Source organism: Ceratotherium simum, chromosome 5 (genome assembly GCF_057802395.1).
Source record: "Ceratotherium simum simum isolate JZ-2026a chromosome 5, ASM5780239v1, whole genome shotgun sequence".
In the NCBI taxonomy this organism is placed as follows: domain Eukaryota; kingdom Metazoa; phylum Chordata; class Mammalia; order Perissodactyla; family Rhinocerotidae; genus Ceratotherium; species Ceratotherium simum.
This window is the reverse complement of record NC_141904.1, coordinates 30,226,090-30,241,908: the sequence shown is the minus strand read 5'-3', so window position 1 is coordinate 30,241,908 and position 15,819 is coordinate 30,226,090. Positions and strand designations below refer to the sequence as shown.

At 38.7% G+C, this 15,819-nt stretch overlaps 1 protein-coding gene across 7 annotated transcripts in view; it reads right to left on the bottom strand.

Moving 5' to 3' along the window:
- The window catches only part of RARB (retinoic acid receptor beta), a 704,914-nt gene that overhangs the window by 515,691 nt on the left and 173,404 nt on the right, over positions 1-15,819 (bottom strand). For 2 of the 7 annotated variants that reach the window (XM_087430624.1, XM_087430627.1), the window contains one exon: positions 13,479-13,604. The exons of the other annotated variants lie outside the window; for them this stretch is intronic. The gene's annotated coding sequence lies outside the window, so the exon portion shown is untranslated. The remainder of the gene's footprint in view (positions 1-13,478; positions 13,605-15,819) is intronic. 7 annotated transcript variants of the gene reach the window in all.

The window sequence follows — 15,819 nt, the reverse complement described above, 5'->3', positions numbered from 1 at the left end:
CTGATTATAAATTTCAGGATCACATTCCCAACCTAGCTTAATGATCATAGAAGAAGGCAGAAGAAGTTACTGTAGGGTGATGATTTTAAAAATAATACAAAGTAATCTTTGGCTAGCATTGCTGGCTTTAACATGCGTAGGGGCAGAATATAAAATACAAGTTGAACAATGCAATATTTTTCCTCTTCTTGATCTTTCTCAATCTCGCACAGGCTCAAGCAGAAGATAATAATTATTTTCCAGTAACATAATAATAGAAAAGGTATTGACCAGCAATACAATCTACTTGATCACCCTGCATGACTCCACTCTTAGCACTGAAAGCTCAATTTGATGGCATGAGATATCTGTCCCTCAGAGGAATAAAGGGCTTTCCAACTGCGCTATAACTGAAGGATGTGATTTGTCTTGCCTGACACTATATTCCATGCACCCCCAAATTCAGTTGCCCAGCCTCATACATCATCGAGCAGATATTTTCACTCTGGTGTAGTTTCTTGGACGTAGTGTACTATGTCAGCTAAATGCAACTAAAGGATTTCTGCCTTTTTTACTATCCCATGTTAATTTCCTTTTCCCATTTGGATGAAATAGTAGCACGACCCTTATTGCCCATTCCTGAGATGAAAAGAAGTATTTCTGTGCCACTCATGACTTATTCACGGGTTTATGGACCCAGATCTCTCAAAGGATTATCTTTAATATACAAGGTATCCCGGAGTGCTAAATGGTGCTTCAGGGTGTCATCTAAGTGGTTGAGAAATGGGTTAGAATCACATGGAGAAAAGCGAACTCCCCAATGGCCACACATTTTAAAAAGCTAGGAAGGCTCATCAGTGAAGACCAAGGAAAAGGGTCCCATGGGCCATTTATCCATAAACAGAACTTGGAAATACTTTCCACTTGGAATTTATCCCCAGGTCACTAGCTTTGAAGTGGTTATGCAAAACAGAGCTGGGCCAAACTCAAGATCAGTTCATTTAATTTATTTCTTATCCTTGGAGTTTACTTTTTTTTTGGCTAGGGGCTTCTGCTTTCTAAGAAGAGGAAACATATCAGTCATTTGACTCTTGGGTTCTTCAAAACTGACCTATAGTTTTATGAGAGTTGGAAGCATATTAGTGGGAAAAGTCCTAGGGGACAGAAGAGTTGTGTTTTTAGACTCAGCTTTCAGATTGAGAGCAGGTCTTTCTCCAAGACACTTTCCTCTTCTGTAAAATGCCCTCTTTATAAGCATAGAGGCTGTCAGAACCCAAACTGGCTCCATCTGATTTAAAAAGTTCCTAAAGTGAGGGTGAAGTTAGACTACTCTACATGGCTGTCAAGATTTTGCCAGGAGACCTGTCCATGGATGTGCCTTTCTGTGCTTTACTTTGGAGAATGAGAAATAACCCTGTCCCTAGGATGGTGGTGAGAATGTGTCTGGGCTCTCCTGTGCCAGTGACAGGCACTGGGCTAGAGCCAGAAGAGAAAGAGTGGGAGTTGGGTGGAGTGGGGGATGGTGGGTCAGGAAGGGGTGGGGCAGCCAAACCTTTTACTTCCACATGAATGGCTCTCCTCTTAAACTAGCTTTTCTCTCCCCCAACTACCCTTTATCCAAACATAGTTGAAACCACAGAATCATTCTTTCTCACTGCTCCTCCTTCCTCTTGTAAATCTACTGTCTCCAAAATTATGTGTTTTTACCAGGCTAATGTTTTCCTCTCCCCAGTCCCATTGGAGCTACCCAAGTCCTTTATTTTAAATTACAGTTTGGCAATAACTCTCCCTCTTGCTGAACCCCACCTCCCAAATTCTTAATGAAATAGGTCTGAGTGAGGCTCAAGAATTTGCATTTCTAGCAAGTTCCCAAGTGATGCTGATACTGCTAGTTCAGGGACCTCACTTGAAGAACGACTGGCCTAAAGAGATGAAAAATGTGATGAACAAATGAGAGAAAGCCTGACCCCCTACAGTTTTCTATAGTAGAGTGTCCCATTAATTAGCCTCAGAGTCACTCCCAGGGCTTACTAAAACACAAATGCTGGGCTCCATTCTCAGAGACTCTCATTCATTAGGTCTCGGGGCCTGGAAATTTGCATTTCTAACAAGTTTTCAGGTGATGCTGCTGGTCTAGGGAACACATTTTAATAAACACTGGGGTAAGGATCACATCACAAAATAAGGTAGGTGGGGTGATCAGCATATTGTAAGCTGATGTCGTTACTTACAAGACAGTTTTGAAATGGTTATAAAGGCATATTTGCAGAAGACTTTGAAAATTATGAGCCAATGAAGACTTCTTCTTTCAAAGAAGGTCTTAAGTGCATAAAATTCTCTTTTTTCTTTTAAAACAACTTTTTCAAGAGTACAGCAACGAGGCACCCTGCCGTGATGTAGTCAAAACATAAAACATAAACGGAAGCTTAACTACTGAACTGAAAGTGGAATCCCTCTGGGGTTGCCTGCATTTCTGATATAGTTCACATACCTGTTCTTCTAAGCCAGATGCATTTAAAGAGGTTGCTTATAATTGCCTCTGAGGGTCATAAGGGAAAAAAGTCTTTTGAAAAAAATCTTTTTGATACAAAATCTTGCCAACTATTAAATCACAGAATTGTGTTTTTTCCTTCCATAAAAATGTATCTTTTGGGGTAACTGAGTCATATGTAAGGGACAGACACACACCTGACATTTGGATTTCTTTTTGAATAACTGGCTTGTGGAGACATAAAAATGAAAAGGACTTGGCAATTATACAGCCAAGAGACCAGATCCCAGAATTTTCGAGTTGAGAGGTCCATGAGAAATCAACAGAGGGGGATACAGTTTAAAGAGCTCAGAGAGGACACAGGCTCAGAGAGGCTGCTCTTGCCCAGATCACTCAGCTTGTTTGGGGAGAACAAGGATAGGAATTCAGCTCGCCTGACCCCAGGGCTGGCTCTTCCCATCATGCTCCATTAACTCATTGCCCCATTTAAACTAGCTCTCCCTTCCAAACTCCATTTCTCTTTTCATTCCTTCATTCTGGACTTTTCCTGCTGACTTTCTCCCATATCCTGTCAGTCATGAAGTCCAACAGATTCTCCCTTTTTAATCTCAGAGGAAGCTACTTCTCCATTCCTAATGACAGAATTCTGCTGAGGAGCTACATGACTCAGTGGCATGCTGGAGCTGGTTTGTACTGGCTCTTGAGAACCCATTGTTAAATTTTCAGGAATTTTGCTAGCTGATTGTTAAACACAGCCATTAGTAAAAAATATATGTACTTACAAAAAACAAATGATATTAATAACAAAGGTAAAAAAGACTAAAACCTCATCTCTTCCTAATTATTTTGCTACATTTTACTATTATCTGTGGTCTTAAGGTTATTTATGTCTATTGTATGTGAATGGTGGCACTGCTATGGAATCGTGTGCTACTGCACATATCGTTCCAAGTCTGTGTTTAGTGATGTCATGTCGGTAACCTGAAATCAGCCATGGTGGGAGGACTTATACACAGAAATTTGCAGATGTTACAAGGAAGGCTTTTTCTCCCTAGAGAGATATTTGTTAAAAATTTACCAAAACATCACTTGTTATGGGCTGAATCGTGCTTTATTCCTTGTTCCCCAAATTCACATGTTGAAGCCCTAATTCCCAGTACCTCAGAATGTGACTGTCTTTGGAGATAGGGCCTTTAAAGAGGTAATTAAGGTTAAAAGAAGTCATATATGTGGGCTCTAATCCAATATGACTAGTGCCCTTATAAAAGGAGGAAATTTGAACACAAAAATGATACCAGAGGCATGTACACAGAAAAAAGGCCATACGAGGACACAGCGAGAAGGCAGCCATCTGCAAGCCAAGGAGAGAGGCCTCAGGAGAAACCAAACCTGCCGACCCCTTGAGCTTGGACTTGTAGCCTCCAAAATTGTGAGAAAATAATTTCTGTTGTTTAAGCCACCCAATCTGTGGTTCCTTGTTATGGCAGCCTTAGCAAACCAATAAACTGCTAAATTTGGACCTGCTCACATGTAGTTCCTTGACTTCTGGTTTTATAACTCTCTTTTCCCCATATGTCACAACTTTATGCAAAAGTGCAGGTATCTAAGAAGGTCCAAAGCTTTTAACAAATTTATTAGGGAAGGAGGAATGGGAGTGGTTACCCCTAGGAACTTAAAACTCACTTCGTGCTATTCCTCTATTTTATCTAACTTGCACATTGGTTCTGACAGCATAGACTATCAGTCTCAATATTTTGGAATTGCAAACTGTTAGGTTGAATCATGGGAAATTGCTAATATTTGGCCATTTTTTGAACTATAAAAACAGCATTGCCCTATGGTTCAATTTAATAGAATTTGACTATGTAGCTTAGATCCTCCCCCAAATTTCTTATTCTTAAAATGGCTTTAGCAAACTGAAGATTACGGATGGGATTCATATGATCCACAGACAAATATTTGGTCTAAAATGTGTTTATTTGCAATTTTACTTAACCCCTAACATTTAAAAATTGAGCAAGTGCCCTAAGAACTTTGAGATTCTGGGTTTCCTTGAAACATGGAAGATCACACAACACTGCGCCCATGTCCCTCCTGGCAGCTGGTCCCTTAAAATGGAGTGCTCTCCAGATTGTCCCCATCCCATACGCAGGCCATCTTGCCTATCTGTAACTCCTGCCTGGCCTTAGGCATACGTTTGTGGGCAACTCTGAAATGTATAGTTCCTACTTTAACTTTCTACCTCCTTACCTGGCTCGCATCTCACCAGTCAGATATACACAAAGTGAGAGAATGAACCACCTAGGGTCAAGGGTGCAAGCCCAGATAGGTAGATTCCCAGGACTCAGCACAACCCTATAGGGTTAAGTTTGATGCGATACAAACATTACTTCATATTTGCACACAAGTCAAAAGGAGAAAGGCTCTGAGACCAAAAGCCAATTGGTATCAAAACTATTAATGGAATAATTTGCTCACAATTCCTAGGAGCATTTGCTATCGTCTGAATACAATTAAATGACACTTAAAGTTCATCTTGGAAGTGCTACGTAGATGAAAATGTCATAATTATTTTATTTCAGAAGAACAACATCAAAGGAGGAATATCAAATCTTTATTCACATGAATCCTTAGAACTTTATTGGCAGATGTGGTTTTCTCTAACCAATTTCTTTTTTTTTTAATTTCAAGATTTCATTTAGTTTTCTATCTTGCTGCAGCTGAAATAATTGTCTAAGGCTTTCTAGCTTGTTAAGTTACTTCTAAAATTTAGGGACTACTTTAGGTTGCTTTATTGATAGGAAAAGAGGCCTAAGAGAAATCTCCTATCTGCAAAGAAGATAAATAGAAATTGATCTCAAAGGCACAATTTGTTGCTTAATTAATGTTTATAATAGTCTCTATAATTACTCTCAAATGTTATTACTTTTTATCATGTCAATTTATATGGATTAAAGAGAAACAAAACGTATCTCCGTAGTCTCAAAGTTAGAGCAATAACTCTCAGAAATATTTCCAAACTATTCTCTGATAGTTTTATTGACTATTAGTCACTAAATAATATCAACCAAATCATTGCATTTTGGCTGTATCCACTAAATCGTGCAATTATTTCAAAAACTAATGAGAAAAGATAGAACTATCTGGATTTTCTTGGGGCTGCAAATAAAAATCTACAAAAATCTTAAGCATTTGTACATGTTTTAATCATCCTAATTTTCTAATTTGAGCATAAGAGAGAAGGCTGTTATGGAGGGCTCATTGGAGAGCATGCTATTATGGCTGATTAATAACGGAAGACTCCGACATTAGAGCTTGATTGTACTTAAGGATTTTCTAAGGCCAATTTCTTTATTTCACAGATGCAGAAACCAATGTCTGCAGAGAGGCATGAATTGTTCAACAGCACAGAGTTGATGGTAAATCTCAGTCCATGATAACACACACATGTACATGCACACACACACAGAGTCACTCTAGCATATATACTCTATCTATCCCCTAAACACGCTCATCAAGAAAGATTTCTGCATATTACTTTTTAATTTACTCTAAATTAATTTCTCTAGATCATTATGTTGTCATTTTAATGACTGTTTAGATAGCTATTCTAATCTACTGAGATTTCACTAGATAAGCTCACGTTAAAGAACTTCCACTCTATCCTTTCATTGTTGTATTATATATAAACATCAATGTACCACATTTATAAGCTTCATACTCTCATGACTTACCAGTGGCAAAAATTTATCCCAAGTCCCTAATAATTGTGACCCAGAGCCTACAAATCTAGACTCTAGTTTTGATTGGTATGCAAGAAGGATAAGCTCCCTTAGTCATAAAGCCGTGTCACGTACAGTTCCTTTATGTTGGAGCAAACCTCGGCTGCATCAGTATCCCGTGAGTGCTCAGAAACACACACTGAGCTGTGAGTCCCAGGGCTTCATTTAATCCATAAAAAGGCAAAGCCAGCTTTCATCTCAACTTCAGTAAATGAAGAAAAGACGACGGAGCCCAGTATTTTAACTGCGTTAGTCAATTAATCAATCTCCCACTCAGGTGCTAGGAAATCACAAAATAAATTTCTTGATTAACCAGACCAATTTTCAGATTGTGGCCAGACTTTTCAGACATTACTGTGGAGTATAATCTAGTTCCCATGGCTTCAAGGAATAGGTTACTAAGAGGTCCTAAGGTCGTGGTGATATCAGGCTCTAAGATTCAGCCTGCTAGGGGCTTCTAGGTCCACACAAGCCATGAAGTCACAGAAAGAAGCCTGTCTCAAGACCTAGAGTTGTCCCCCTTGGCTACTATGGTAGCCTCCTCTCCACATCCATCTCCCTCCCTCCACCCATCTGTTCCCTCTAATTTGTTTTCCAGGAAGCAGCTAGAATGATCTGAGCAAATCTGATCATCTCATCTCCTCTACTTAGAGCCTTATGAGGACTTTCCATTGCCCTGAGTATAAAGATAGAGTTCCACGATTCTGCCGTCTCAGGCTACTCCTGACATATGCACCCTCATCTCCTCTGATTGCCCGCGCCTTCTGCTCCCGCCCCACCTGCTCCCTTCACCAGCTCTTCCTTACTGTGCTGCCTACTGCCACCAGATCTTTGCACAGTGCTGTTCCTCTTCATAGAATGTTCTTTGTTCCCCTCCTCTCCTGGTTGACTATAGATCATCATTTCAAGCCTCAGTTCAATTGTCAGTTCTTCAGGGGAGGCTTTCCTGCCCTCCTTTTAGAAATGCAATTAAAACTACATTGTGACCACTATATACTCAACAGAATGGTTAAAATGAAAAAGACTCGCCATACCAAGGGCTAGCAAGGATGTGAGGGAACTGGAACTCTCTTACATTGCTATTAGAAATATAAAGTGGTACAGCCACTTTGGAAAACAGTTTGACAATATCAGCTAATGATGAACATATGTACACTTTGATCTAGTAATTCCATTCCTGCCAATTCCATACACCCACCAGAACATGTGTTCATATTTTCACTAAAAGACATGGACTAGAAAGTTCATAGGAGCACTCTTTATAATAGACAAAAATTGGAAACTACTCCCATCGCCCATTAATAGCAGAAGGGATAAACTGAAGTGTACACACAGAATGGAATACTATACAACTTATACACAACAGTATACATGAATCTCACAAAGGTAGTGTTGAGGAAAGAAAGTTGATACAAAAAAAACGCAAGCAATGTGATTCCTTTTATATCAAGTTCACAAATAGAAAACATACCGTGGCTTTAGAAGTCAGGATATTGGTTACCCTTGTGGTGAGTAGTGACAAAAGTAGACAAATGAGGCTTTTGAGATGCTGGTCATGTTCTGTTTCTTTGTGAAAATTCATTGAGCTGTACATTCATGATTTAACTTTTCTACCTGTATATTATACTTTTATAAAAAATTTCAAAAACTCTCTATTTAGGTTCTGCCAATAACAAATACTAATTCTTTGTAGCACCTGCCTCAGAATTTTACCACTGATCTGTGTCATTACTTGATCAATGCCTCTGTTGCTCTCTTGAGTCTAAACTGAAGCTAAGTGAGGTCAGGAAGATCAGCTTTTAATAATCATTATTCTCCAGCATCTAACTCAATATTTGTCAAATCTTTGCTAAATTATAAAGAATAAATGCAGCAATGCACACCTTCACATCTAGATGTAAACCTGATTATTTGGACTGTACAATCCTGCTTTAGTAATCCAAATTGTGAAACTGAGAAGGCTAGGACCCAGGTGCCAGAACTCATTTTCTAAGAGCAGCACATATTTGGCTGAGGGAAGGAGTGACTTGTATCTCTCTGGCTCTCAGTGCAGTATCTGGAACATTACAGGTCCTCAATTTTTTGTGTTTCTTTTGTTGAATAAATGGAAGACTGAATGCACATTAAATTGGATTAAGTATCTTTCCAGCATACAATATCCTCAAGGGAACAAAAAAATCCAAGATGACACAATCCATTTTATTTCCTCCATCCTGGTTGCAATAACCTAAGTTTATATGCCCATTGCTCAAGTCTTAAGGCCACAAGCCCGCCAGGCTTTACTTCCACTTCTCATCACCTATTGGGCCCAGATCCCATTAGCATCTGGTTGTTCTGGAGAGTTTACAACTTGTGAGGTAGGTTCTTAGCTCACTTATAAAGAGACACTTTAGGGCACTTTTGATCTAATTGGAGGAATAGGTAATAAACTATGATGTTATAAACCAATGTTACTGCAATAAACAAAAAATTTAAAAAAAAAACGAAAAAAAAGATAAATTGATTTTAAAATGTATGGAAAAGAGAAAGTTACATCAATAGGAAAGACATAATGGCATGATTAACAGGAAAAGAAAGAAAATAAATTAGAGTTTTAATCTGCAAAAATAAATAAATAAATAAATAAACTATGGCTTCCAAATGACAAGACTATAAAAAAGTCAGTCTTCTATTTTCCCAGTCTGGTAACACTAGAAAAAGTTTTTGACCGACTTGAACATAGAAACTTTTAGGGCTAGAGATTAAATGGTTAAATATAGATTTAGGATATTTAATTTCTTATTTTAGAATGTGAAATTATATTACACTAGTTATATACTACTTTCAAAAATACTACTCCTCACTGTTTCAAACAATATATTTGAAACTCTACCTGCATTTTTTAAAAATGTCTTCATCATCAAGAGAACCATACTTTCATCATCTAAGAATTTTCCAGAGTATCATTTTATTTCCATTTGAGATGCTGACTTTTTGAGTCCATGTAAAATGATGCCACTGGAAAATTTAAGTCAAGCCTTAAGTACTCATTTGTAAAACCTTAGGATTGTTTATTCATCCTGTAATTTCTGATCTCCACAACATAAGCACTTACTCTGTTACTTTTGAAAGTGATCTTCAAAAGCCTTTTAGCCAATGAAATCCGACACCAAGTTAAATCTGTTTCTTTTAAAACAGCGATTATTTTCACGTGGCTCCTATAGGTATTCAAAACCGGCACTGACGGAGGATATATTACACTAATCTGTTTTCTCCAAACAGGATTCTTGGCTGTACAAAATAAAGTGACTGTGACACTGTCTCATATATGAGACACGTTATAAAGACTCAAGTATAATCCATACATTATATTCTGATGGCTTATTTTGGGTAAAATCCCCAATTTACATTCAGTCATGTATAAAAAGTTTCATGCTTTATGGAAGTTGGAAAAGGTCACCAAAAGATCTGTTCTGAAAGGGTTAGAGTGTGTGAGTTGGGCTAAGAGATGGGGGGACAGCTTCTCTGGGGTGGCTGTCTCAGAATCTACAGTGACCTGGAGTCTCTTTAATCTCTAAGTCCTAATTCTGAGTTTTGCCCTGCTGCCTATGAAGCAAGGTTCCCCATGAAATACTTCACAGCTTGGAGCCAACTAAAGCTCAGGCCATTCAGCATGGGTCAGCCTGAGCCAGATAACACTGCTTTCCAAAATATCCTGTCATTCTCCTTGAGTACCTTGCTGGGGATCGTCCTAAGAAAAAAGGGAATAATCCTGCTGTGCCTCAGCCTCCTCCACCCTCCCCCTGCAGCAAAAGGAATAGAAATGAACGCCCTACCTGTCTGTCTTTTGAGAGAATTACAGGATTTGGTTATTGTCTATGCTTCCCTCTCAGAGGCAGAGATAAAGAGTTCCGATATTCCCATTCACAGCACATCATGTGTTAATGCAAATTAAGCTTCCTGAACCTTGAGCTACAAAGAATTATTTTTAGAAGGTTATAAACCTATGAAAAAAAGAAGTGAAGGGAATTTGGCATCACTGGCATCCTCATATACACAAACTGGATTTCATATGCCAGTCCCTACCTGGCCCCATCCACAATTGCATGGCTTATTTCCCTCTATGTTATCCTTCATATACTTTACCATACTCTCTCTATATTTTTTCCTTTTGGGCTTCTATAACAATTTTGATGGCTTTTTTGCCTTATTTTTATTTCTTGATTTCTATTATACTCAAATGTAGTTCTAAATTTGATTCAATATTTTTAGGGCATTTTTAAAAATAACAGTCATTCAATAATACTAGGCATAAAATTCTCTCTGCCCAGTACAGCTCAGTGGATGCTACAGTGAAATGTTTAAATGAGGTATGACACGGGAACTCCACGGCTATAAGGAAAAGGTGATTTCCCAAGAGTCATCTCTCAGTTGAAGCCATTTAAGTTTAAAACTAGCTCAGTACCGGAACAAGTTCTGTTTTTCCTTCTATTCATGGTTTAAATAGGCTGAACTTGTAAGTCAATCATAAATGTGAACGTGTTTGATTTGAAGTCTTTGGGTTTTTAAATGGGTTTATGGCATCAACTCTTGAGCTAGGATGGTAAGAGGAAGAAGGACTGAAATAAAAGAGTTTAAAAATATGTGCTCCCAGGGCCGGCCCCGTGGCTTAGCGGTTGAGTGCGCGCGCTCCGCTGCTGGCGGCCCGGGTTCGGATCCCGGGCGCGCACCGACGCGCTGCTTCTCCGGCCATGCTGAGGCCGCGTCCCGCATACAGCAACTAGAAGGATGTGCAGCTATGACACACAACTATCTACTGGGGCTTTGGGGGAAAATAAATAAATAAAATTATTATAAAAAAAAAAAAAATATGTGCTCCCAGTGCTAGTGCTGGTAAAAGTCTGTTATAACATCAATCACCAAGAAAACTTGCTATTTTAGAACAATTTAATGGGGGTAGAACTCAAGAGCTGGAAGGAATCATGGAGTTTTACATATTAGCAAACTTCAGCCTGGGCAGAATCGGTGCTTACCCAAGGCGAGTGAGTCACAGACTTATAGCCAGGCTTTCCAAATTTTCTGACTTCACATACAATGGCTTTTATAACTACATGAGAGAGTAGCACCTCAACTTTTTAAATGAATGTGATCTGCTCATATGTCCCAGGTTTCAAGATACAGGACTCAATGTCTTTTAACAATTGCCTATTATTAGTGACAGTCTTCAAAGAGAAACAGTTGTGATAAAGGAGATACCCTTCAATTATTAAGACTTTGAGGCATATTGTCAAGATACTAAAATTCTTGACAATTTTCCAAAACGATCTTTCTAAACTGACTTGTCTGTCTTCCCATCCACTGCCATATTTGATTCCAGCCTGTGATAACCAGTTCAACAAATGGAATTCCAGTTTGTGAGAGCCCAGAATGGGAAGAATTATTATAGTTCCTTTTTTTATAACAACGCACTTACCTACTTCTCATGGCCTACAGTTGCAGGAAATATGATTCGACTGTATTTGCTATGCTGTGTGCACAATATGTTTGTTCTCCTGCAACACATCTGTGCTTGCAGTAATTATGCCATCCACCCAGTTAAACATTGAAAAACAGGCCTTCTAAAACTTCAAATCTACCTACATATGAAGGGTTGAGACTATTCTTTGTGATCTTCCACTTAAAACGGAAGTGATTGGCCCTGATTCAGAGGCACTAAGTTTAGTAGTACTTATTAAAAGTGCCTTTTATTCTACCTTAAAAGAAAAAGAATTATAGTCGACACAGTATTAGCAAGCCGTCTTCCTGTTTCTTTCTTATCTCCTGTCATATAGATATTCATCTTTAAACACAAAGGTACCTGATCAATCAAATAGCTGAAGTCAAGATAGTTATTAGGTGTACTGCTTTCTTAGAACATCATAAGAAAAATGATCCAGATAAGCCAAAGCTCTAGGGGAGCCCTGACCTTCAGATTCCTTTTAAATTTTATATTTGAATTAGTGTTGATGGTAGATTCATCAAAATGGCAGAATTTTTCTTTTCTTTCATCTCTCTCTTTTATTTTTACATGATGAATGACTTGTTTAAACTTTGGGAAGACATAGCCTGGGATATGTGGGGTCTATGTGGAAGCAAGAACTTTTTATCAGTAGTAAGAAGAGAAATTAGTCATAATTGAGGTTAACTCTCATTTTAGAGATTTGGGAGCTTAGGTCCTGCCAGGGCGGGGGGAATCAGTCAACTAGTGAATGACAGGGTCAGCATCCAAACATGGATGTGGCAAGTTATATTTTCCAATGATGGTGGCAACAATCTCTCTTCATCTTATGTGCTCTTCTGCAAGGTGACCCTGCCACTCCCCAGCAAGACTTGGAGTCTAACTCTCCTCTTCTTGAACCTGGGCTGGCATTAGTGACTCACTTGTAACTAAGAAAATGCAGTGAAAGTGATGCCGTGTGGCTTCTAAGGCTAGATCAGAGAATCCTTGCAACTTCTGTCTTGGTCTTTTGCAATGGACGCTGTTTCTTAGAACCCAGAGATGTTAGGGATCTAATGAGATAATGTAAATAAAATGCTAGTATCTAGCTAGCTATTATCAGTATTTGTTACTAGTAAGCGCCATCAAGAAGAGGAGGGGTGGCACAGAATAGGAGTTCTAACAGAGGTAATTTGGGATATAGACAAAATGTCAAAAGGGAGGGAGGGATGGGGAAAAGGTAGAGGTTGAAAGATCAGGAGGAGGTGAAAGGAGAGAAGGGAGAAGGAGGAGGTGGGGAGGGGGAAAGAAGAAAGGGAGAGGGAAGAGGGAGGAGGAGAAAAAGATTGAGGCACAAGAAATCATATAGATCAGACTTAAGAATAACTAAACTAGGCATCATTCAAGAGAACAGAGATAGTAACTTACTGAAGACACTTGCTATGGAGCCTGATTACAAAGTGAAAACACAACACACAACCCAATGTTAACCAAAAAAAAAAAAAAAATCACAGAGTACGGAAGTCCATCTTTAACCAAAAGATTCTAGTAAAACAGAAATGGCCCTCAATTGTGGCCACCTTAGACAACATTCACCTTTATCCCAACCTTCCCAGTTGTTTAGACAGCCTGTGGAATTTCCAATCTCTCAAGATGGTGTAGGAGCAGCAGAAAGACTTCCTTGTGTCCAAGAATACATAGAAGTAGCAGAGAGAGCAGCCAGATCTTGAGGAGACTTGAGGATAGGGGAGAGGAATGATTTAGCACTGACCAACACAGACCACCGGCTGAGGTCCAGATGGAATGATGGACATCTCAAAGGATACCAGTATAGCCAAATGATGCTAGAACTCCTCCCCTGATTCCTGGGCACTATGGCCCCGAGGCTTGGTATATTCTGAAAAAAAGAAACACTACATTGACCATGATTAAATTTCTGCCACCCTAGTGGAATGGGGCTCCAGGGGGTATCACAATAGAAATTAAGTAAAATTCCCCCCAAATAAAGTTATATTTCCAGCACACTTAAGTCTGTGGTCAGATGATTGTGCCCACTGCACTAACTTTCTTCTGAGTCCAGCCTTGTAGGATAAGTGATGATTTTTTATTGATGTTCTAATTAGAATATTTCATGACTGGTGATTGAAAACCCCAAGTGTGGTATCTGTGAATGTTTCAAACCAACGGTTCTCATCCTGGGATGATTCCCCTCTCCCACCTTGCCCCAGCAGAAGTTGGTCGATATCCAAAAACATTATTGCTTGTCACAATTGGGGGAAGTGAGCACTACTGGAGTTTAGCGGGTAAAAGGTCAGAGATGCTGCTAAGCCTCCTACGATCCACAGGGCGGCCTCCCACAAGAACTCTCTAATCTAAAATGTCAATACTGTTGAGGTTGAGAAACACTGTTCTAACCCAAATGCCCCAATAGCTTTCCTTGGACATAAGTCAGTATAAAGACTTATGTGCACAAATAAAAATATCCACAAGCTATCTTAATCTCAGACCCCTCTTTCCTTTCTTTCATATTCAAATTTGTATGTACAGTGTGCTTTACATATTATCCAACAATACTAGCACTTCCAAAAATTAAGTACTACAGGTAGGTGACCCCTATCTCACCTAGACTGAACTTGCCCTTGCCCAACCCCAAACACTTCTCCACTTATCCATTCAACCAACAAATAGCATGCACCTATTCTTCTACCAAAGATCTGAAGATCTTATGAGAAAATCATTTAAGAAATTAATACAATCCAAGTTTCTGTAGAATGCTTTTATATAAACAGAGTTAAAGTAAAATTTGAAAGAATAATCCACTGGGGTCGCTTGAGCTGTGGTGGGAGGAGTCAACATGATTTGGCTAGATTTACTTATGGGAAGTCAAAGAGGCTTGGGCTGGTCAATATTTACAATATTTACAATCCTCTGTTTGTTCTCATTCTATGTGCTGGTCCATTGAATTTTTGAAATGTCTTGCAGTTCATGTTCATGTACATTTAGTCTAAAAGCACTAAATCTATTTCATCTATGACCAGAAAGAGAAAATACAATTCTCCTTGAAATAACCGACAGTGTAGAAAGGAATAAATGGCTTTTAGAAATTTTAGACTGCATCGAGAAGGAGACTATGGGAACCAGGTTCATTTTGTTGGCAAAGTCTAAACATTACAGTAGATAAATTCTTCATATCAATTTGGAATTATTGACAGATCCTATTAAGGAGTTTCCCATTATGCCTGGTTCAGGAAAAAAAAAAAAATCTCTTACACATGAATGAGGGAGGGTGTCAACCAGCCCTTCCACTCTGAAGATAAAAAAAATTCAGTTTATTTCACAGTTGCTTTAACAAGTTGTAAAGATAATATTCTCTCTCCATGAAAGATTCAGTTTCTGGGAAGAACCAAGTATTTCTCACACCTCTCCATGAAACGTGCTGTAATAAGAAATTTGGAATAAACTAAAAAAAGCCAAACCATGAATGTTAAATTCTTTGTGTTTAACAGATCCCAATCTAGTAGCATTTTTCATTACCTCCTATGTCTTTCGATTTAATGTTAAGTACTGTGGTCAGGATTAATGGAAATTTTTGAGTTAATTTCACATCATAACAGGTATTTTTTTCTTTCCTTCAGAACTTCAGTTCTTTAGCATGCTCTATATGTGAAGCCATCTGCTTATATGCACACTCTTAAAGCCAGATTTTTCAAGACAACAGAACACAAAATGTGGAAAAGTCCTGATTATAAGCACTTCAAATCTGTTAGTACATAAACAATGCTCTTTCCCCAAATGTGTCTCACTCATAGAGAAATGTAAAAAACGAGATAGAGATGGTCTTATTCTCTAGAGGCTCCATAAAGACAAATAGAAGCAGTAGTATAGACAAAGTTAGGGAAATGTAACCAAAGCAGATTGGGAGGTGAACATCTGAGAAGGTTGTCTGCATGATTATTCCTATGATAATATCCTAGATTACCTTGGGGCCACACAGCCTCTACTCTCAGTGCATATAGTTCTAGTAGAGTTGATCTCATCCTCCACCTCCAGGAATGAGTACAAGACTATTCCAGTCTAACACCAAAAACTTAAAACTTGGTGGGAGGGGGAGC